This window comes from Cervus canadensis, chromosome 6, assembly GCF_019320065.1.
Source record: "Cervus canadensis isolate Bull #8, Minnesota chromosome 6, ASM1932006v1, whole genome shotgun sequence".
Lineage (NCBI taxonomy): Eukaryota > Metazoa > Chordata > Mammalia > Artiodactyla > Cervidae > Cervus > Cervus canadensis.
The window spans coordinates 21,077,241-21,099,740 of NC_057391.1; the positions used below are offsets into that span (position 1 = coordinate 21,077,241).

General features: G+C 45.1%; 2 long non-coding RNA genes and 2 gene segments (V, D, J or C); 1 reads left to right on the top strand and 3 right to left on the bottom strand.

The window, feature by feature from the left end:
• LOC122443232 overlaps positions 1-22,500 on the bottom strand; it is a 331,145-nt gene that overhangs the window by 225,782 nt on the left and 82,863 nt on the right.
• Positions 1-22,500, bottom strand: part of LOC122443230 — a 180,150-nt gene that overhangs the window by 139,695 nt on the left and 17,955 nt on the right.
• On the top strand, positions 3,026-9,194 carry LOC122443274. The gene is made up of 3 exons (XR_006269959.1): positions 3,026-3,315; positions 7,779-7,890; positions 8,502-9,194. It is a non-coding gene; the product is annotated as an uncharacterized LOC122443274 (long non-coding RNA).
• Positions 10,288-13,283, bottom strand: LOC122443270. Its single transcript, XR_006269954.1, has 4 exons — positions 13,026-13,283; positions 12,560-12,621; positions 11,418-11,567; positions 10,288-11,008 (listed from the first exon to the last, which is right to left on the bottom strand). It is a non-coding gene; the product is annotated as an uncharacterized LOC122443270 (long non-coding RNA).

Below are 22,500 nucleotides of genomic sequence, written 5' to 3' on the forward strand. Positions count from 1 at the left end.
TGAGAAACTTAACATACCTGCTGATCCAATCAGAAGTTCTCTGTGGGTCCTCCTGACTCTCAAGGAGACTGGTGGGTTGCTCATCTAAGTGATGTCTGAGATTAGGGGAGGATTTGCCAACAACCCAAGCCCAAAGCTGGGGAAGCCAGGTCTGCCCATGTTGTAGGTGAGGGGAGTAGTGAGGTATTCTGCAGCAGCAGGATAGCTCCTATCCAAGAGTCTGCTTGGAATTGCTTGTGGCTAACATTCTGACATCATCATTGGTACTTAGGTGATGTCACTACCCATAGAAAGAGCACTAGCTTGGCAGGTCTTAGAGCTCTAAGTTTTGAGTCTTGCTTTGCAACTTGCCAGTAGCTGGGCAAGCTACATCTCTGAATCTTGATTTCATCATCTGCAAGTAGAGTGACTACCTTGTAGGGATGTTGTAGGTTGGAATGAGAGAACACACACGTGACACTCATCCCCACGCCCGGACACAGTGGTAGGCCACCACAGATGGTGGTTTCTTTGCCTCATCTCTTCTGCTTTGTCATGGTTGGGTTAGTGACGTAGTCAGAGCTCCTTTCCTGAGCCATAGTCACCAGGAGAGATACAGAGCTTCTCATTCCAAGCCTGGCAGAATATTCCTGTGGGAGAAGCAGGGAAGCTGAGCTATGTCCTTAGGACTGTGATCAGGTAAGTTGAGCAGGTTAAATGGATGAAATGAATAGAGCCACATCAGAGTTGCAGTGCATCAGAGTTGAAGGTTTCCCAGGTGGCTCAGATGGTAAAGAATCTGTCTGCAATGCAGGAGACCCAAGTTCAATCCCTGGGTTGGGAAGACCCCCCTGGAGAAAGGAATGGCAACCCACTCCAGTATTCTTGCCTGGAAAATGCCATGGATAGAGGAGCCTGGTGAACTACAATCCATGAAGTCGCAAAGAATTAGACATGACTGAGCAACTAACACACACAGAATTAAGGAGTAGAATCAATAACTTCTGTGTCTGTAGGCAAAGGATCATCTCTTGCAGCTAAGGATGGAAGCCACATATGAGCTAGAGTCCCAGTTTTCTTTGTCCAATTGGGATGAAGAAACAATAGGTGGACTGAAGAAGCAAAAAGACCCCAGGGTCAGATCAAATCAACCCATACTGGCTACTAGCACCATTCTCTCTGATGGTCTCTGCCCCTCTGAGTCTTCAGTATCAAATATCCACTGGGTGACTTGAATATCAGTGGGAGAGTGCCAGAACTTTGATTTTCTCTATAATTGGAAGTTTTAAGACCTACCTTACCTTTGATTTGAGAACTCATCTACTCTCACCCGCTTTGAGTTCTTTGGGATAAAAAAGGAGATAAGTTTAGTGAAGGAAATACCTTTCCTTCCTCTTGCTCATTAGTCTCAAACATCTCACGTTAAGAACTTTTAACAGGGAAGTCAGACTCTGATGTTTGCCCATGATTTGTCTTCATCTCGGTATGGAAGATAACTTCTGTTTGGCCTGTTTCTAGCTGCTGTTTCTCTGCTCTGGCATTGGGTGGTTGGACAAGCAACCAAAGAACAGAAATGGAGGTGAATGAAGGGAGTGGAAGCTGCATTTCTGACTCTCTTGGTTTGGATCTCAGCTGCCTGGTACCCCAGGACGGCCTTCAGTAAGTGGCTTTTGCCCATCTGATTGATCTGGGCTCAGAACGCTCAGATGGCTGGAATTACTCTGCTTCTCTGATTTGTTTTTCCTGAAATGTCTGGGCACCACTGGTTGTTTTAAAGCAAACATTAGATATTTTTGGAAATTAGTGAGGAATTTCAATGGGTGTCAAGGAAAATCACAGTGTCATTTGTCTCTAAAAAGATTTTGGCTGCCAGTATTCCATCTGCGACTCAGTTACCCAGCTGCACGGCATTGAATGAAGCAGCTGTGAAGCAAAACAGCATGGAGGCAAGTAGGGACGCGTTACAGTTGTAATTCTGCTTCTGTCGCTGACTTGAGACCTTGTGATGTAAATAAAAAAACTTTTCCGTATTTAGTCTCAGCTCAGCTCCTTTAAGATGTTTTCCAGGCTCCCATCACCCAGCTCATCCTGAAATCTAGAGGTCTTAATTCCAGTCTGTGCCTTCCTTCTGGAACCCTCCCATGATCATCACAACCAGGTACTTGTCTTGTTTTCACATGTGTCTGACTCCGTTCCTCTGTTAGGTTACAAGCCCCACTACAGCGTGAACTCCAGAATGGTAGAAAGCTTGTGTTTCCTGCCTTGGTATCCTTGGCTCTTGAGATGGTGTTTGGCATATTGAGTAGACACTCAGCATATATTGTTGAATTAAAAAAATGAACCTCTCCAATTCTATAGTCTGAGACTTACGGATACTTGATGAACATTTATTAAATGGCTTTAACCTTCTTGTTCACCTTTTCTTCCAGGATCACGTAGGGAGATTAGAGGGCTTCCAGTGAGATGATGAGGTGGTTGGGACAGATGCGCTCAAGTATACCATGAGCTCCATCACAGTTTTCATTTGGTCCCTACAGGAAGAGACCAGGAAACCCACCCGTGGGCAGTGTTCTCCAGTCAATGCCTCATTCTCTAATAACTTTCTTCTACTGTATCCAGACTTCCTCTCCCTCTGATGGTAGTGGAAAATGAAGAACAGTTATTTCTCTTACTGAGACTGTTAGCGTGGTATAATCAGAGATCTTTGTGACAGAGTCACAAAGAATCTATTTCATTATGGCATGGCCTTTGAATTTTGGTTGCTCTAGGGAGAGTTGACTGAACTGATTTTTATTGGTTGAAAATACAGGAGGGTTCCTAAAGTTGTCAGTGTCCTTTAGGAAACCAGAATTTTCTGCGTAAGCATTCAGCAATTCGGGGGCTGTGTTAAAAATAACCCCAAGGTACCCCTGGGGAAGAGAAAACCCGGAAAGAAAGTGACTCACTCGCTCACCACTGTGTCAATCTGGGCCTGTCCCATCAGGGTTAAGACTTTGAAATCAGATTTCCAAAGCCAAATTTTGCAAAGGGTCCTTCTCTAGTTCTTTTATCCCAAGAAAAGCCTCTTGTTTTGTGTGATTCTGTGCACTTGAAGGACTGCTCTTGGGGGCACTGGTGCTGATGAGCCCATATGCTGGCTGCAAATGAGAAAGCCAGCAAAACAGCAGGGGATTAGTGTTTCCACTGATGAATAAAAGCAAGATCTGAAGCCGCAGGAGATCCTGCATCTTCAGAAAAGAAAATAGAGAAGACAAGCCTGCTTATTTCAAGTTCTCAGCTCAGCAGTTCACACCCAGGAGTTTTCATGGGTGGTTCCATGAACAAACAGAGGCCAATGTGAGTGTGTATTTGTAGAGATTATGCACTTCTGAAATCATGGTATGATCTTCACTTGACAGTTATTTTAGGATGCCATAGAGTCAGGTGTACTTTGACTTGATTTATAATTTCTTTGGATATAGGAACATTTTCAGGTCATGTAGTATGCCTTACGATGTTGAAAAAACTAATTCCTTATTTATGATTATGTTCATAAGCAACTTTAACTTTTTTTCTGGCTCTACATGTATAAATTATTCCACTATCCATTTAATGGGTCAGGCTACTGTTTTATTTGAATATCTCATAATGTCTTGCTTTCTGCTGATTTTACTTTTTTCTATATAGGAAGCCTGTAATAATTGATCAGCATCCAGTAAAAAAGGTCCTGAAAGTCTTTTGAATTGTATTTCTGTGAATTCCCACTCATATTTAGCTTTTATTAGATGGGATGCTAATATAAAAACAATGCTTAATTGTCCAAGAGATTGACTTACTCTTTATCAGGTTGCTAAGGGCCTAGGCCAGCCCAATACAGGGATGCAGATATGTAGTGATAATCACCATCATGATCTCATCACCATCCACAGCAATAGCAGCTAAAACTTCCTGTGTTTCCTCTGTGCCAAGTGACACTCTAAGTGCATTACATGTAATAATTCACTTAACTCTTGCAACAGTCCTCTAAGGTAAGTATTATTATTATAATTATTTTATAACTGAGAGAGGCAAGGCATAAAGTAACTTGCCCAAGGTCATATAGCTAGTGACTCACTAAGTGGAAGATTGGGATCCAAAATTCAACAAGTCTGGCTTCCAAGTCTGAAGGTGAACTCAGTCATTGCTACTATGCTACCTACTCTTCACATGTATCTTTCTATTATCTATCGATTATTTATTTAATGTACTAGTATTTTACATATGTATATGTAGATGCTTAAAATCTTTCAGGCTGTTAGAAATGTTAGGTTTCCAAGGGTCTGTGATTAAGATGTTAATTGTTGGGTTTGATTTTTTTTTTACTGTGTCCAATTTGTTTGTCGCTCTGGGTATTGGGGACTGTGCTTTTATGTGTCAGGTCAAAGATGCAAGTAATTCAACAGGATTTAATTTTCACTTCTGGTTTAGCAAGATAAATGTGAGGAGGTGTTAACGGCTGAATACATTTTATTATTTGAGAAGTGCTTGTTTTGTATCTTTGTATTCCCATAGCACTTAGGATATTGATTTCTAAACCATGAGGGTCCTTTGGTTTTGAATGAATGAATCGATGAACGAGTGGAGGGAGTTTAAGATGATCCTGAACACCCTCTGTCTTGGTGGATGCCCTCTGAATTTTCTGTGTTGAGCTTGCTTGAGGCATACAGCCTTTGTCCTGTGTGATGTTAAGGGTGTCTCATGGTGCCTGTAGAGCTGGCAGTAAATGGCTTTGTCTCTTGGCTCCTCGTGCCTAATGGTTTAGGTCCTGGAGGATAGCTCTCTGTCTACAAACAACTGGTAAGGCTCCAATACCAGGGTGCCTTGAAAGGCATGGAAGGTATGAGTGAGCCTGTTAGTCTCTGCAGATATCAGAGTTATATTTCCCACCAGGAATATTACATAGGCATTGGCACGTCACATGCCTCCCAATCATGGCAGCTCTGTTGGAAGTTGTGTAATTTCAGGTCCCACAGGAACCATCGGCAAAGAGAAAAAGGATAGCAAAGGAGAATTGCAGCCGTTTACCTGGGAGCCAGTTAGAGAGGCAGGGCGGCCAGACGCAGAGCAGCCGCTACGTGGCAGCGCGGCAGTTCCTCCCAGCGCTGTTTACCGTGAAGCCTACTTTGCATGCACCAGGCAGTCAGGCCACCTTATCTGTAACAACCATGTGGCTGCTTCGTTGCTGCAGCCATAAAGGAAAGAGGTCTTCAGGGGGTGGTTGGTGCGTGCGCTATCGAAAGACACACTCAGATTCGTTCAAAGGCAACAGCCAACGGGCCCCTTTGGAGGAGCTCGGTGCCCCTCCGCCACTAGGGGCCTGCGTTTTCGCATATGGCGCCATTTCCTTATCAGCCCCCGGGGGGCTCATTCTCTGAAAGGAAACAACCAGGGAGAGAATCTTTTGTTGAAAGACATTTGGTGGGTCGTGATCCCTGGGGTCCTTGTTTCTGAGCTTCAGGAACCTAAGGAGGCGGAAAGGTAGGAACAGTCCTTTTCTTGAAGGAACGATGGCTAGCACTACCCTCCTGACTGGTTCTGGTTCTGGGACTTGCTCTTCAGAAGCCAGAAAGGGAAGAAGTACTTTGTTCATTTTAAAGAATCCATTCATCAGGCAACCATCTGTTCAGTGAAGATGTATTGAATGTCAGCTGTATACAAGCTTTGTGCTGAGTGCTGAGGATGCGGTGGAAAGGAAAACCAGTTGAAATTTCTGCCACCGTGGAGTTTAAAGTCTGGTGGTGATGTTTAACTTCAGAAATATACACGAAGCTGGGCAGGGGTGGGTTGAGGGGCTTCCAGGGTCTGCACAGATCCAGGCAGGGTTTGTTCCCAGTCAGCACAGCTGGTGGTAGGTTCACCCTGGAGGAACACAAACTAGAACTTTCCCTGGCAATTCCTGCCCCATCTTAGAGCCAGAGGGTTCCTTTTCTGCCTACCTTCCTTTATAACCATTCTTCCCTCAAGAAACAGTTCTGTTTGTTGACAATTCACAGTTTTGAGCTTTCTGTCTTTGCACTGTTATCTTTCTATTCTTGGAGTAGAATCAGATTGGTTGCAATTGTTCCTGCTGTGAGGATAACGGCATCTTTTGTGTGATGGTTTTCTTTTCACCGTGTCTCCAGTGACTGCAGAGCTAGGAAATTTTAATTTGGGATAAATAATAAGCTATCTTTAGGGCCAATCTTATTTTGAGAGCCAGGACTAATGGAGGTCACTGGAGTCTTTCTCTTTTATTGCTTTCCTCAAAGCCTTGACTCATACCTCTGCTTCTGTCTTCCCTCATCTCTTTCCCTCTCTCTTTCCTAAGACTATTCCTCTTTCTGCAAGATACTCTTTTGAAGAATTTTAAAGGGATTATGGGAGACTGCACAACGAAGTAAGGGGAGAGTCATCCCAGGATGGCTGGTTACACAGAAGTGCCATGCACACAGACACGCAGAGGTGGAAGGCTGGTGGTGTGGCTGTGGGTGTGCCTGCAGCAAAACCGGTGGTGTGACAGGGTGGCCAGGCACCCTCACAGCGGTGCTGATGATACCTGGGACAGTGAAGCTAGTTGAGAAGATTCATGTGTGTAGTATGATGGCCCTAGACTGACTCATCAAAGACTCCTGGGGAAGGTTGCCCTTGGTGCTGGGAGGTATGTAATAGCCTAACCATTTTACTAGGAAGAGGGCTTTGATTGACTGGCCGGGGAAGCCAAGAACTTATGATAGACTTTCTCTGGATCTAGCTCTCCTTACGCCAAACTGAATAGAGAGAAGAAAAGATAACGGTAATCAAGTGATTTCAGTCCAGTAGCTGGATGCTCCTTCACATGCTGAATTCATAAATAAGGGTGGGCAGCCAATTATGGAATGAGTTTTGAGGGCCCAGAAACTCCCTACCCTCAAATTCTGAAATTCTGTCATTGGAGATTAGTCGTTTGGACCATAGAAACATAATAAAAATATTCTTAGGAAGATCAACACTTTAAGTCTTAATATAGTAAAAACAGATAGAATTAATTTCTGACGACAAAGTCTTGAAACATACAAGCTAGAGAATCTTCCAGCATACAAGCAGGATGCCATTAAGAGGCCCTCTCAAAAAAAAAAAAAAAAAGAGGCCCTCTCTCTCCCCCTTGACTCCCACTTATCATTCATCTGCTTTTGATGTCTCTTGAATCTGCTTTCTCTTTCCAGGTGCTTATTCCTGACCTTTCCATTGTCCATCTCAGCTTTCACACAAACTTTATATCTGAGCTCACTGCTTTGGGTCTCCAAACCAATCCTCTCATCCACAGTGATCTTTCTAAAACACTTTCCAAGCACATTGCCTCTTTTGTATCTCTGATTTCTTATGACTTCTCACAGGACAAAAATCCAAATCCTTTATCCTGGTTTGCAAGACCTTACCCCATCAGGCCACATCTCACCACAGCAGCCACTGCTCTGACCTGGCCATCAGTGCTGACTCATTCCCGCAGAGTGGATGCTCTTGTCCAAACACAGTCCCATCCACCTTCCTGAATTGCCTAAGCTGCTAACCCTCTTCTTGTCATGTCTTTCTCCAGTCCCTCCATTGGTCAAAATCCTTCATCCTTTAAGTCAGTTCAACTATAACTTCCACCAGGGAGCCTTTCCCCATCCTTCTTAACCAAACTAATCTCTCCCTCCTCTGGACAACTGTGCATTGTACTCTGACCAACATTTATCATGTTCTGACGTTAGAAATGAGTGCTAGGAGGGTCTTTATGTGTCTCCTATTGAAAACTCACCCTACCCTACCCCATTCTCTTACAGGTTTCAGGAAGGTCCATATGCTTGAGGAAAAGGTAGATTTTCCAATTGATTTTCCAAGGTCCACCAGTGTGCTCTGTCCAAAGTACAGCTGTTATGCAACAATGTCTGCCAGGTAGGCAATCTGCTAGTCTCTAATGGGAACCTGAAAGAACACTTCCAGCTGGATCACTTTTGGTGAATGTACTGAAGGATTTGACTCTGCCACTGGCGACACTTGGGGTCCATGGTCCTTTTTGAGGTCCTCTGTGTTCAACAAGTTCCTGCAGTGTCACTGTCTCCTTCAGGGAGTAACCCAGCGTGTGTGGTTTCGAGGAACTAAGATTTCCTACACTGCTGCCACAGTGTGAAAAATTAAATCCACCAGTTAGTAACCAGGGTTGCCTGGTGTTGGAGTTGTCAGAAGGAATTATAGTTTCAAGGAAAATAATCTCAGACACTTCTCACATGGGTCACAGTCTTAGGAGAGATTTCGAGTTTTTCCAAATCACAAGGCAGGAGGGTGTGAGGTCTGCCATAGATGTCAAACGTGGACATCAGACCTGGTATCAAGCCTCAGGCATTATCCACCCATCGAAGATCTGGACCTGGATATTCAGAGCCCTGAGTCAGGTCTGTATTTGAATGCAGTGCATTAACCCTGTGGGCTTTCCTTGCCTCTTGAGTCTTATGTATTGACTGTCAATCTCCTCTCTTATGGAAATTTCTGTACATTGTTTTTTCCAGGTATAGAACAGAGATGATGCCCTAGAGGCCTGTCCCTTGATCATATTGAAGACATCTTGAAAAATAACAGGCTGGGACATGCTTAACATATGATGAACTCAACTCCCATGAACAGTTACAGGAAAATGTTATTTTAGAAAGAATTTTTTTTTCCAGTTGCTCTAAGGAGAGTTTGCTTTGATTTACAACATTTTTGTGAGAAGAATGAAGACCCTGAAGACCTAAATTTGAACTGTAGGAAGAAATTTAAGTTAGGTGTTTTTATAAAGGGATATTTCTTTTCTTTATTCCTTCATTCCCTTTTTCCCTTCTTTCTTTCATTTTGCATTTTTTTTAAAACCAGAGGATAATTGCTTTATAGTGATGTGTTCCTTCTTCCTTCTTTCCTTCCTTTCTATCTTTTCTTTTCTTTCAGTAGAACTGATCCTTGAAGATTGTTGAGGCTGAGAGGGTTTTGTTGGTAGACTAGAGACACTAGATGAACTTAGAGCACTGTTGTTGAGAAAACTAGAGTAAGGCTGAGAATGAGTGTATTCACATCTAAAACAAATATCCACTCATTGTTGGGGAAAATTATGAAGTCTGCATACAACTAAATTCAGATGTACACTAAGATAGAAAATATTCTGTTGTTTGGCAGAAACCAACAAAATTCTCTAAAGCAATTATCCTTCAATTAAAAATAAATCAATTAAAAAAGTATTCTATTGAGAAAAATTAATTTGTATCTTTCAAGTTAGAAGTGGAGGGCATATTTTCCTCCAAATATGAATATAGTCAAAGCTATTGGTGTCTCATACATTATATTTTAAGACCTAATAACACCGATTTTGCCTTTTTGGGCCATGAAGACCAGCCTCTACCTGAGATGGTGGAGGGTTGGTGAAGAGCTTCCCTGGAAGGAGTAGTTTGTCTCACTGTCAGTCATCCCAGGGCAGCAAAAGAGCTGGTTTTGGACTCTGCACATGAGGATGTGGGAGGCCTGCAGATTTTTACTGGGGGCACTGACTGGTCCCTGCTATGTGGAAGTCTGCAGGGAGACAGGAAGAGGTTGGGTTTGGGGTCTTAAAATGTGCATTTCTTTCTCTCCGCTAGCATTTAGCTGTGCTTTGAATGATTAAGAGAGCAGGCTGTGTCCACCGCCAGGTGGAATCCATTGGCAGTAGGCAGAGGGGACAGCAGCCTGGAGAAGGGTCTTGTGGGATGACACAAGGGGGCCTGAAGGAAAGTTCTGGTTCAGTGAAGTTGTGGAGCCCCATGGGGACCCATGGTGGGATGAAATGACCATAAGTCCCCTGGGGACAGAATGGATGCTCCACATTACCATGATAGAGCCTGCTAGTTATAAACTGAATATTCATGAAACGATGTCAGTATTTTGTAATCCACAGGCTGATGAGATCTGAGGACACATGGGTGATATAACGAAGGACTTCTGAAAGTAAGAGATCTGAAACTCTTGAAGTGGTGTTTGAAATAGCGTTTGTACAATGACAACCACTGCTTTAATTAATAACCTAATTATCCTTGGCTGTCTTCAGGACTAAAAATGCACAGCAACTAATTGATGGCTTAAAGTTTAGGTGTTATAAGAGCTGGAAAACAGGAACAAATCTGAAAATGGCCAATCCCAATTTATGCGTATATATGTATGCATGCTTCTTCTACCCATTCATTGAACAAACATTTATTGTCAAACACTGTGTTTACTGCCAGGAATATAGAGCTTATTAAGACATTACCCTCAAGGAGCTTACACCTGAGTGGGTAGAGATAGGTAGGACTCTGCATCCCCATTCAGAGAGACAGATGGTTCCTGATTAATGACACGATGAGACAAATTGTCGTCTCAGTCTTTCCCAGGGGATTGGAGCCAAATCTACTTTCTGGTGAACTGCCTTTTATTTCTATGACCCAGGTTTGGAGGAGCTGCTGTAATAGGCTTGACCGCGCTGTGCTCTCAGGGTGCTCCAGTGGTCCTTGGTTTTTGGCTTCCAACCAGAGGCTATATCCTACAATGACGGCCCAGGTGGGGACGAAGATGGAGCAGCGCACCTAGAGATTTGGCTGGTCCAGCACTGCCCTCCAGTGGTCAAATGTAGGCATGTGGGAACCACGGATTCCTAGAGCGAGTTTCTGAGGTGCCTGCCCATTCATCAGGGGACGAGGAATGACTCCTTTGGATGAGGTTGGGAAAGCAGGAATTGGAAGCCACAGTTGAGAAATTAAAGCGAGAATTAAGATTGATTAATGACCAGGCACCTGGAGTTGTATTTGTAGAGAGAACTAGAATCAAAACCATGTCAGTCTTCTGATTTGAATTTTGGGGGACACGATGACCAGGCTGCCTTGGTGTGTAGAAAGTGCAGTGATACTGGAGGGGCAGTGATTGCCCAGAGATGCAACCCCAGTCCTCTCAATCCTCTTTGGTGTAGGTTCTCAGAAGGCTTTGATCAAGAATTGTTATTTTTCAGGTTGATGGGCAGTCAGGAACAAGCACAAATCTCCTGAAATGAAATCAGAGGCAAATTCTCCAAACATTAGATTTACAAAGGGATCTAGCCCGTAGGAAGACACATCTGTCTTCAGCATGTCTCCTGGGACTCAAGTATTCTCAGTCTCCCCACATCCTACATATGGGCAGTTCAGTAACTCTACTTTGGAGGGAAATTTCTCTCTCCTAGAAGCAAGAAATCTTCCTCCCAGCCCTCTATTGGGTCAATGTCACTGGAAGATGTCCAGCACAGTAGAGCACTGTCCCATGTCCCAGATCATGGATCTAAGAGTCAAGGCTGAAGTAGTCTTGGCAGCCTTGGCAGTGTGTGCTTGGCAAAGTCTACAGCTAGTGCAAGCTTCCCTTCCTTTTATGTTAGCACATCTTAGCACACGGTGTCCTCTAGATATATCATCGCTTACCTTTCAAGGTCATGAAAGCAATGGAATTTCACTGTACCCTGAATCTCCCCCTGCTTCATTTCTTCTAGTTGATCTATGACTTGGCTTTCTGAATCTTCAAGCCTGAAATCTTCCCTGCCCCTGCCCTTGTTGCTGTCTTCCCCTACTCCCCTGAAGGGAGAAATGGGTTAGAGAAACTTCCTGATCAAATGGAAAAAGCAATACCAGACAGTTACAGCTCAGGAGCTGAGTAACTGTAGCATAACGCATCTTGGTGGTTGATTTGCTCACACTGTTGCCTCTAAAATCCAAGCATCCACAGCCCTACTGTAGAAGACTCTAGTCTTTACTGCAGGAACAAGGTTCAATCTGTGAATCCAGGGCAGAAATCTGAGAGCAAGATAATGAAGATGGAACATGAATATTTTAGCTACAGGGCTCTTAGAAGACAACATGAGTCACAGTAACTCTGTGCATATGTGTAGCGCTGTATGCGCTGCCATGTCGTTAAATGGAAGCTTTCTGAAATCAAGAACTGTGCCTTCCCTGCCCTCCTTCATAATGCAGGGCCCTTGGTGATAAGCATATTGCGCCATAGCACAGTGGTTAAGAGACGATGCTTTGGAACCCAAGCCCTTTTACTTTAAGTTTTCAATCTTGGGAAGAATTCCTAGCCTTTCAGAGGCTTGGGCTACTCATCTGTAAACCAAGGATACTAATACCTGCTCCCCACTCCCTGCTCCCAGGCAGAGCGTCTGTGAAGATTTGGAGAGCTGGTGTCTGTGCAGCCCTGGGCATTGTGCATGGCACAAGGTCAGTGCTCAGTAAAGAGTAGTTATTTTATTATTTACATGTGTATATATGCATGAGATCTCTGGGCACATGAGAATTTTTCAGTCAAAGTCCAACTTAGCTGCAAAATAAATCAGCCTCATTTCAGAAAACCAAAAGCATGCAGGCATGGAGATGAACAGATTCCCTTCCTGTTTACCCTTTGCCGCCTCCTTCTATAACTGTAAAGTCTTTGTCCAAATTTCCAGGAACCAAACCTGTTCTTGAACCCTGTCTAGAAATGGGAGAACTGTCCACATGTGAAAAAGCTTTCAGCTGAAACAGACACGAGGTGGCTGATCCTCTCTTCTTGATCCAGTCTGGGTGCTCACCTTGTGGTTGGCAGGGCTCGGTCTCCTGCTGTGGATGGTCATAACTGACCCAGTCTCAGGAGCTACCAAAACAAGAGAGATTGGGAAGCTTAGTGTTCAGTCATCACTGGGAGCCTACTAGGAGAACAAGGCACCATGCAGTACTGGAAAGGCTGTGTCTAGAAAGGGCCATAACGGAGGAAAATCCTTCTGCTTGGCTGACTGGGGCCAGGACTATGGCTTTAAAGCAATTGGCACAGATGCTGAGTGAGGGGGTGCCTTCATTCTGTGCTCAATAAAACCGGTTTTATTCAGGGAAGTGAATTGTTATCCCCCCCGGAAAGGGTGAAGGTATAAAAACAGGTCATAATTCCTGGAGGGTCTCATTCTTTTGTAGCTGGAGACAGGAAGAAAAGGAGAGGGAGAGAGAGGGAGAGAGATGGATGGAAGGGAGCGCTGCTGTCCCAGGGAGTCCTAGGGTAATTACCCGCTCCAAGTTCTCCTGGAGCTTCAGGATGCTGCCGGATGTGTCCAGGCCCTCCGCATACTGCCCCGCAGAGCCGGCATCCAGGGTCCACCTCCTCCCCCCCTGTGGCTGCTCCTCATGTCCGGGAACACATCAAAGGAGGTTTGATATTCATAACCGCTGTGAGTCATGTTCACATGGAACTACAGGGAGCCGCCCGCACTACTGCATGCTGTATTCAGCCTTTGTCAGTGCAGCTGAGCCGAGCCAATCCCCCATTATAGGCGAGAGGAGTTTCCTCCTGGGAGACTTGGATTTGTCCCTAGACCCTTGTGCAGAATAAAACGAGTCTTTTTTTTTTTTTTTCCACTGAGAAATAGTTATTAAAACATCCTGGGGTCTTGACTCTGGATCTGCACCGCCCACGGGGACGACTCTGTGTGGTCCTTCTCTAGGAGTGCGGTCGCCTCCAGGCCCCGCTGCTGTTAGTGTCAATAACATCTGAAACCTCCCGGGCTCCTTCGTTCTGAGGACAAAGGAGGTCGACAAGACTCCAGCCATGACCACATTTCTTATCAGCCGGAGGAGGAAATTCTGCTCCCTCCTGTGGAGTCTGGCTATTGTTGGAGATGGCTGGCGGAGACTGGAGAAATTGAAGCCCCAGGATCCCAGAGCCGGAAGAGGCCCTAGTCCCCATCCAGTGCTAGCCCTTCAAATTACAGATGAGCAAATTGAGGCACAGAGAGGTTAAGTGACTTGTGGAAGGTCACACAGACCTGTGAGGATTTCTAGCACATAGAATCTCTTTCTGAAAGATGGAGGGGAATTGCAGCGGTGTGAGCCTTGCTGTTACATTCCCACTGGGAGTCAGCTTCAGAGGCTCAGACCTATAGAAAAGGGATGGGAACTAGGAGAGCCAAAGCCATACCTCAGCTGTGCATCTCAGTTTCTCTGTATGAAAAATGACTGTATTATTTACCTTCATTTCAGGATTGTTGATGGGTTTCGTGAGTGACTCTGAGAAGTCCTAGGAGCTTGGACTTTGGGGTGGATGACAAGTCTCTTTCTGGGCTCTGGAGTGGGCTGCTTGCCTGGCTGACTCACCTGTTCTCAGTTCCTCAGTCACCACTGAAGCTTCCAAGAACCCCTGGGTTTGGGAGAGTGGGGAAATTAGTGTGGAATGATCAGTGGGGGTGGTTGGACACAGGGCATGGGAGTGGGTATGGGGTTGGCATATAGTAAAAAAATACAGCAATACCTGCCTGCCCCCAGCCCTGGTAGCAGTCTCCCAGGAGAATATGTGAGACATGCCCGCCAAGGGAAAACATTCCTGGTTACCAGGACCAGATTCCCAACCTTTACTTGGGGAGACATGGGAAATGGATTCCCCATCGCTGTGCAGTTGAATGCGTTTTTCTTTTTTAAAACTTGTTTGGCTGCTCCGGGTCTTAGCTGTGGCATGTGGGATCTAGTTCCCTGACCAGGGATTGAACCTGGGCCCCTTGCACTGGGAGTGCGGAGGCTTTGCGTCTGGACCACCACGGAAGTCCCTGAATGCATTTTCATTACCCTGTATGCCTTCAGTGCTGCCAGAAAAGCAAGCATGTCTTGTTCTTTAAAATGTCTAGAGCTCCCGTTCCCACTTGGGGTTTGTGGTTGGAAGGTCAGCCTCCAGAGCTGTCTGGTGGGAATCGGGTTCTTAACAAATGAGCCCTCGGGGGCTGCCAGGGAGACCAGAGAGCAGTTCGGGCCCTGCCTGGGCTGAGTCGCAGCAGAAGCCACATGGCTTGTGCCCCTTGGCAAGGTGGCCGCGCTGGGCTGGGCAGCTCCTGCTTCCTGGCAACCCAGCCAGCATCCGGGCTTGGCGAAGCTGCAAGCCCAGAGGCCCGGGTCTGCACATCAGTCTTCTCAACGGCTTTCTCCTGTTATTACCTTGTCAACAGCAGTACCCAGGACACAAAGGACAGCTCGGCATGATGATGCAGTGAATGACTGGTTAGGTGCCTCCTGTTTAATAACCAGAGAAATATTGCTGTGCGGCATCTCTCCATATGTTGTAGCATCTGTGTGTGGCATGTAAGGGACTCATTTTCTTCACATATCTCATTAAAGATGTAAAGCAAAATGGAGGGGCAGCAAGCCTCTCCCTGTGATGCTTGCAACTCCCTTTTCTTACCCTCTGCTGCCATCTCGTGGCCAGTTTCCTCCTCTGCACTGTCCTTTTCCTAACAGGGCTGAAGTCTCAGCCCCCGGGAAGCAGGAGGAAGACAGTTCCAGAAAACACAGAGTCATGGCTTTCCTCAGAGTCCTTGTTGCAACGGAGGGTCAGAACTTACCTCTTGACACCTGCCTGAGCCACGCTGGGACTGCATCTTGGAGCCCGAGAGGGCCCTTTCTCTTCTGGAGAGAGATTGTCTGTCCACTTTCTTACAAATCTATCCACCTTCCAGACTCTAAAAGTAAACCGTGGAGACCTGGCATGTCTTGCCAAAATCCCAGGTGAATCCTGTGACCTGGAGACAGATAGAGTCCTGCATCTGATGCTGACATTTCCCACCATATCTTCAAGAATCCCCAGAGGTGGGACCGGAGAAGGCACAGAGCAGAAGGGAGATTCCGTTGGTCTCTTCAGCCAACCGCCCACCTATTTCCATACAGAGTCCTTGTAAGTGGAAGCTCGCTCCAGCCTGGGGTTCCGCTGCCTCAAGTCAGGACCTGCAGACGGTGTTTGACATTTGTTCTGTTGCCCATGATGACATCTGAGTGTATTTTCAACCCTTATTCATTAGCCTGGGGTCTGGGGATGTGTGCAAAGCTGTGAAACACTCCCCAGGATGGAAGACCCAATGCAACACAAGCCAGCTTGTCCTTAAAATGAACGAGAGCCGCGAAAGAAGAGCAGACAGCGCCGTGGCTGCGGGGTTTGGGATGGGGCTGCGGGTGCCTGTGTACCGCTGTGGGCTCCCACACCGGAGCGAGGCACGCCTCTGCGCCTCTGGGCTGGGCCTGAAGCACAAGGAGTGATGTGGCTTTTGTCATCGAACCCAGCAGCTCATGTCCTTCTCTTCAAGCCTTGGTACGTGTTCATCAATTTCATTCATTGAGTCGTTGTTCTCTGTGTACTCAGCTGTGGAATATACAGTGAACTAGACACAAAACGCAGCATACAACACAGTCTCAACCTTTGAGGATCTTGTTATCTAGAGAAGGAAGTCAGGATGAGCCTGACGGTCGAGACAATGTGGGTTAATTCTCCAAATGAGAAGAACAGCTGACACAGGAAGCAGAGATTATAAGAGAGCATCCCCAGAGATCACAACAGCTGAGTAGTGTATTATGGAAGTAAATGATTCAAGCTGCCCAAGGAATTGCTGTTGATGCTGAAATGCCTTCTAAGGTGTGTGGCCACCCCCGGGGCCCATGGCCTAAGGACTCTGCTTCAACTGTGGGCTACGCTCCCTGGGTCAGGAGACAAAGGGGGTGTCTTCCAGGGCCCATTTATTGACTATAATAGATTTCTTCCCTTTCTCAATATTACTGTTCATTCATGAATTAATGTGTCATTCATTTACTCATTCAAGAAACATACTGTTCTAGCACTGGGGATCAAGATAGAAAACCACAAAAATGGCTAAACGTTCACACTAGCTTGACATTGCACTAGAGCTTCATAGAACAAACTATTAATAGCATCACTGTCACTTTTGTCTCCATTTCAGTCCCTTCACTTGTTAAGTATCTGTTAATTTTTAATTGCTTTGTCTGTCCACATGGTCCTGGCACCTTTCCGCCAAGAACACTTCAGAGAGAGATGCTGCATCTTGGAATGACTGGACCGGTTCTCAGGGCTTCCGGTTGGCAGGATGGTCAGAGAGATCAAGTGGAAATAGAAAGTCTAAAAGATTGAAGAAAAGACCCTTTGATTCAGTCTTGATTAAAAGTAAAACAGACTTAGTTTGCAATGATGTTTGATATGTCTTGTGAGGAAGAAATCCTATTATGTCAAATTTTCAAAAGCCTGTGCTGATAAGATAAAAATATTTATATTCCATGACCATGGAGCTCAGTGAAAGGGGGCTGTCAAGAGACTAGACAGCTTGGGGGAATGTTTTGTGTGATTTAAACGTACACAGCTTTGGCGTCTTAAGTTTACTGACAAGGAACAAGCATCTCTGATATCAACTCCCCAGGAATATAACTTCTAACGGCAAAGCATTTGATCATAAAGAGCTCAAAAAAGTATTGTATTGCTCATTTAGTCCTCAGAATATTTGTGTAGGAACTAGAATTTGTTTAGTTGAGTTGTAAGTAAACGCACAACGCTTTGATCACTTTAACTCATCACCTTCTCTTTATTTCTTTTGGTGTCGTCTCTGCTTTTCTCTCAATAAACCACATGAAATAAAGGGTTGCAGGAGATACCTTCTGGACCTCATTTCTTCGCCAGTTCTGTTGGTTGGGGTTTTATATTCTGGAGATAGAGGTTTCTAGGAAGAGGTAGGTGCCAGGTAATGTATATGTTTCCGTAGGTACTGAGACCTGGACCCAGCTGCTCTTGGCCAGGTCACCTTGGTGTTATCCACACTGTCTGCAAAAACAACCCTCCTAACTCCATCAGCTCCTGGTCTTGGAACTTAACAGTGGAGATAAAGATCAGAGTCTCTGTACCTTGGCTCCTCTTTTCATTTCTGAAACTGTCACAGACAAGAAAGTTTGGCTGAGCTTTATGCAATCGTGAGGTGTCATGTCCTCTGAAGCCTGATGTGCACCTGTGGGAACCACAACACCCTCCTTCCATCGTCCCCATCATACTTTCTCTGGGATTCAGTGAGTTGAACCCCAATCTCGCAGATCAGCCAATGGGAAGGGAACTTCGTGGTCAACGAGCATCTACTTGAGAGCCCACTCACTTGGATTTCACAGTTTGCTGAGGCATGCATCATAGTCCCATTTTATAGGCAAGGAGGCCCCCAGAGGTTAAATAAATAACCACACACAGAAGAGGAAAGGGTGGGCTGAGCCTTCCTCCCCCTTTACCCACCTCTGTCTTTTCTGAACAGCTGAGGAACTGTTTGGAGGTGGATGATGCCTCTGCTGTCCCCTGGCCCTAGAGCCCTGCTCCCAAGACCCCAGGACCTCCACCAGCTGTCATCAGCTTCACATTCCATAGGTGCTGGGACCCGGGGCCTGGGGCTGCACCCTGGGCAGGATGGAGTGCAGGAATAACAGGGTCACTATTCCAGTCCTTAGAAGCCAGCTGTCCCTGTGAGTTTCCTGAGGTCAGAACCAGCCAGTATCACAGTCATTCCTTACCTGGTCTCTGTCCTAGGGACCACCAAACTCTGGAGGAGGAGGATGAGGGGAGAACCAGATACCCAGACCTACGGCTGCCCTTGACTCTGCCAGGATGGACCTGAGTGAGACAAATCCACCGCAGAGGGACCCCTACCAGGCCCTTCTTTCCCTTACTTTCCCCCATGGGCTGGGTGGTCCCACTTGTTCCAGGCCAGTCTCGAGTGGGCTTCTCAGAGCTGGTTCTTGCTGTTGTAGGAATCCCTACAATCACAGGGTCCTTTGGAGCCGGAAATTTCCCCACAATCACAGGATTGGAAATTCCTGGTTGCAAGGGCCACTGGTATCATCCCGACTAACAAGTGGCATTTAGTCACCAGTCCCCTGTGCTCAGGGTCCCTTGTGGTGATGTCTGCAGTTTGGTTTTGTTTTTATAGGACATGGGAGTTAGTGATTCAGTGAGAGAGGGACATGTCTCTTTTGTGAGAATTCTCCTTTAATACCATGGCATTGCAATCATGATATTGATGATTTAGCCCCCATCCATTTGAGTGTGGTTCTCTATTAGGCACCATCTTTAGGCAATTGAATGGAAAGTAACTCTGCCTTCTCGAAACGTCCAGTCTGAATCAACAAGATGGTTCTTCTACACAAAGCAGACAGACATAATGACCAGTGCAAAAGCATCAGAGATTTATTCCTTTCTATCCAGAAAGCAATCACATCATTGGCACTGTGAACAAGCACCTGCAGACTGGCAAGCAGCAATTAGACACAGAATGACGTGCCTGCCCCAGATTCAGGGCTCGCAGTGGCTCAGGTGCAGGTCTGTTGAGGGTACTGGGCCAGCACCATCAGCCTCTTCTTCTCCTTGTGAGTGTGAGTGGCAGAAAGAGAAAGATTGTTTAATAGAGAACCACTGAATCAGAATTTTACAGAAAGCTTTCTTTTCCATATCTCAATTTTATGCAGAGGAAACTGAGGCTCACATTACTTACCATGGTTTTAGCAAGGTCACGCATCTTGTAACAGAGACAGAGTCAAAGCCAGAGCTCTCTGCTCTCTCTACCTCACACACCGCTTATACTGAATTACAAACTGAATCTGATCCATGTGGAATCTGTGCCAATGCGCTGCTTCTAACAAGGGCAGCAGGGGAGATAACCCTCTCTCCTGACACTAATCTCAAAGGTTAAACTATAGCCTCAGACTAGTTTTCATTAATAGAATATCAAGGATCTGTCATGCGTTTATTGATCCAAAAATAGTGCTACCATTTTCATAAATTAAACATACATGACATAAAGTCCATCTTCATTTATTGGTATGTTGATTTTAACACACATGTCTTAGTCTGGCATTCCAGCAGTGCTGGGGTATTAATAGTTGGGGATGCCTTCATATGCTTTTTCTCCAAGTGACAAATTTGTATTTTAACCTGCACTGTCAGTAGCTGAACTCCAGAGGGTGACTAATGGATAGATTGCAGAATCACAGAAGGTTGGTGGGGATATTATCCTTTTAGTGGAGAAATTTTCTGTGTGTCAAATCCTACCATGTAAGTGACTAATCTATAGGTAAGACCAGTCTTGACCTAAAATGAGGAATTCTGGAAAATTGCAAATGCAACTCATGCTCAGTTTTTGATGTTAGCGAAAATGTCAAAGTGGACCAGCCATGCTGTGCTGTCTGTCTGGCTGTTTCCTGGGATTTCAGAGGAGCAACATCCCCCTCATCTCAGGGTGCTGGTGAGCACTCCACGCGGGCTCTGGGGACAGCTCGGCGGCGAGCTCAGAGCACACAGCAGAATTTCCTTCTGTGTAAGAATGAATGAACCTTCAGAAACCTTTGCTGGACTTTACCAGCTTGTTCCCTGGCATATATTTCAGAAGGTGCTTGAGGCCTCAGATAGAGCGTTCAGGAGAGATGAAACCTCCCTCCCCCCAATACATGAAGATGTCCCTTCTGGTGACAGCACTTATGTCAAGCTCAGCAGCTCAGCGTGCCCCCAGCCCTCCTTAAGATCACAGCGGATGCAGGGAGGTGAGAGCTCACACCAGCCTGGGTGAATTCTATGTGGAACCTTGACAAACTTTACTGGGAATGAACTGGAAAATATCACAAGCTTGCATGAGAGGTGGGGTGTTCCTTTTGGGGACACTCATCACAATTAGAGAGAAAGTAGCTAAGAAAGTGCAGTCTTAAGGGAGACTTGGACTTTTCTAAGATTTTTTTTTTTTTTTTGATGTGGACTGTTTTTAAAACCTTTATTGAATTGGTTACAATATTGCTTTGTTTTACTTTCTGATTTTTTGGGCTGCAAGGCATTTGGGATTTTAGCTTCCCAATCAGGGATCAAACCTACACCCTCTACGTTGGAAGGTGAAGCTGTAACCACTGGACAGTCAGGGAGGTCCTGATACGAACTTTTGAGGAGGTAGAATTTGAGAGAGATCTTTGCTGCTGTTGTTCACCCCAGCTCTCCTCCCATCACTCCTCATTCTCTTTTTCTGGTATTTGGAGAATGAGTTGACTGGGCGCCTCTGGGAGCTGTGGGCATCTCTGGGCTGAGCCAGGGCAGGGCTTGTCGGAAGTTATTTATTTGGACCTTGCCCTCTGGACATTAGCTGTAAGAACAAATTTCTCACAGTGTCTACATTAATGCTTTTCAAATTTATTTCCACATGAGAACCGCTTTGGCTAGGCAGATAACCTCTGGGCCTTTACCTCTCTTGCTAATGGAGAAGAAGCTCATTGGAATGAATAAAGAGACTAGAATTGCTTTGGCTCAAACACTAATGAGTACTTTCCAATTGTCCTAGTGTAAATATTAAAGTTAAAAGAGCTCAGGGGCCAACTAATTATGTTAAAGACCCCAAATGCTTGCAGATTGTCTGAAATGGTACATGGAGGAGCTATGTTCTCTTTCAGTGCTGAGATCCCTGGGTTTCCTAAAACAAACACTTCTGAGTGTCTCCAGGAGCCTGCCAGGAGGGAACTTCTCCCAGGCTCAGAGGATGTTAGAGCTGGGCAAACTTAAGTCTTTTGGTCCAACCCCCTGTTTCATGTGTGGGAAACTGAGACCAGAGGTGTTGAGATCTCATCATTAGCTCGGCGGGTCATGATCAGAACCCAAGTTTGCTGCTCGCCAGTCTGGTCTTCGTCTCTTTCTCCCTCTTGCTTAAGGAAAGGACAGTGGTTCCTGGACTATCAGAGGAAGAGGTATTTTTCTTTTCTTTTTTTCTTTTTTTTTTTACAGTTTTTAGGATGATCTGTTTTTTTTTTCCTGCTTTTAAGGTGTATATAGACTCCACTTTCACTTTTCACTTTTATGCATTGGAGAAGGAAATGGCAACCCACTCCAGTGTTCTTGCCTGGAGAATCCCAGGGATGGGGTCGCACAGAGTCGGACATGACTGAAGTGATTTAGCAGCAGCAGTGTTTACTACCAGTAAATTTTTTCCAGTGGATGTTTGCTTCTAGAAATGTCTGCAATTATTCTATTTTGTTCTGAAACTATTGGTAAAGCAACCTTTTCTTATTGGTCTTTTTTTTTTTTCAGGGTCGGGAACCCAGGATGAATGTTTATGACTCTAAGTCTTGCTCATTTTGAACTCCCCAAATCCTCACGACCTAGTAGAGTGCTTGGTATAGAGAAGCATTCAGAATGACTACATTTAGCTCAGTACTTTGAGAACAGTGGCCAAATAGTGATTCTTTGGTCAGAATTGATTGCTCACTGACTGCCACTGTTAGACATCCTCTTCCCCTTGCCGTTTGTTTAGAAAGAAAGCCTTATTTTTAGTTGTGAATAAAAATGGTTCATCAGAGTATGTTTATTGCTTGTATTGTTGTACAACAACTATAGAGAGCTTTACTTGAAGTTTGAAATAGTTAAATTCAGAAAGAAAATACCGTTTTAATTTACACAGAGGGAGTAAATTTTAGAAATTTGGGTTGGAATATAGGAATGTGAGTTCTAGAGAGATCTAGATCTAGAGGTTAGGCAACTCACTTTAAGGGAAACTACAAATATTTTAAAGACGTATAACCTAGTAATTAGAAGATGCTTTTATTAGATGATTTTTATCACTATATGTGTTCATTGAAGGGAAAATTGTGAATTATATATAATTATAAGGAAGAAGAAAAGGGACATCATCCATAATCTCACTGCCAGAGACAGTAACTCTAATTTTGTTAT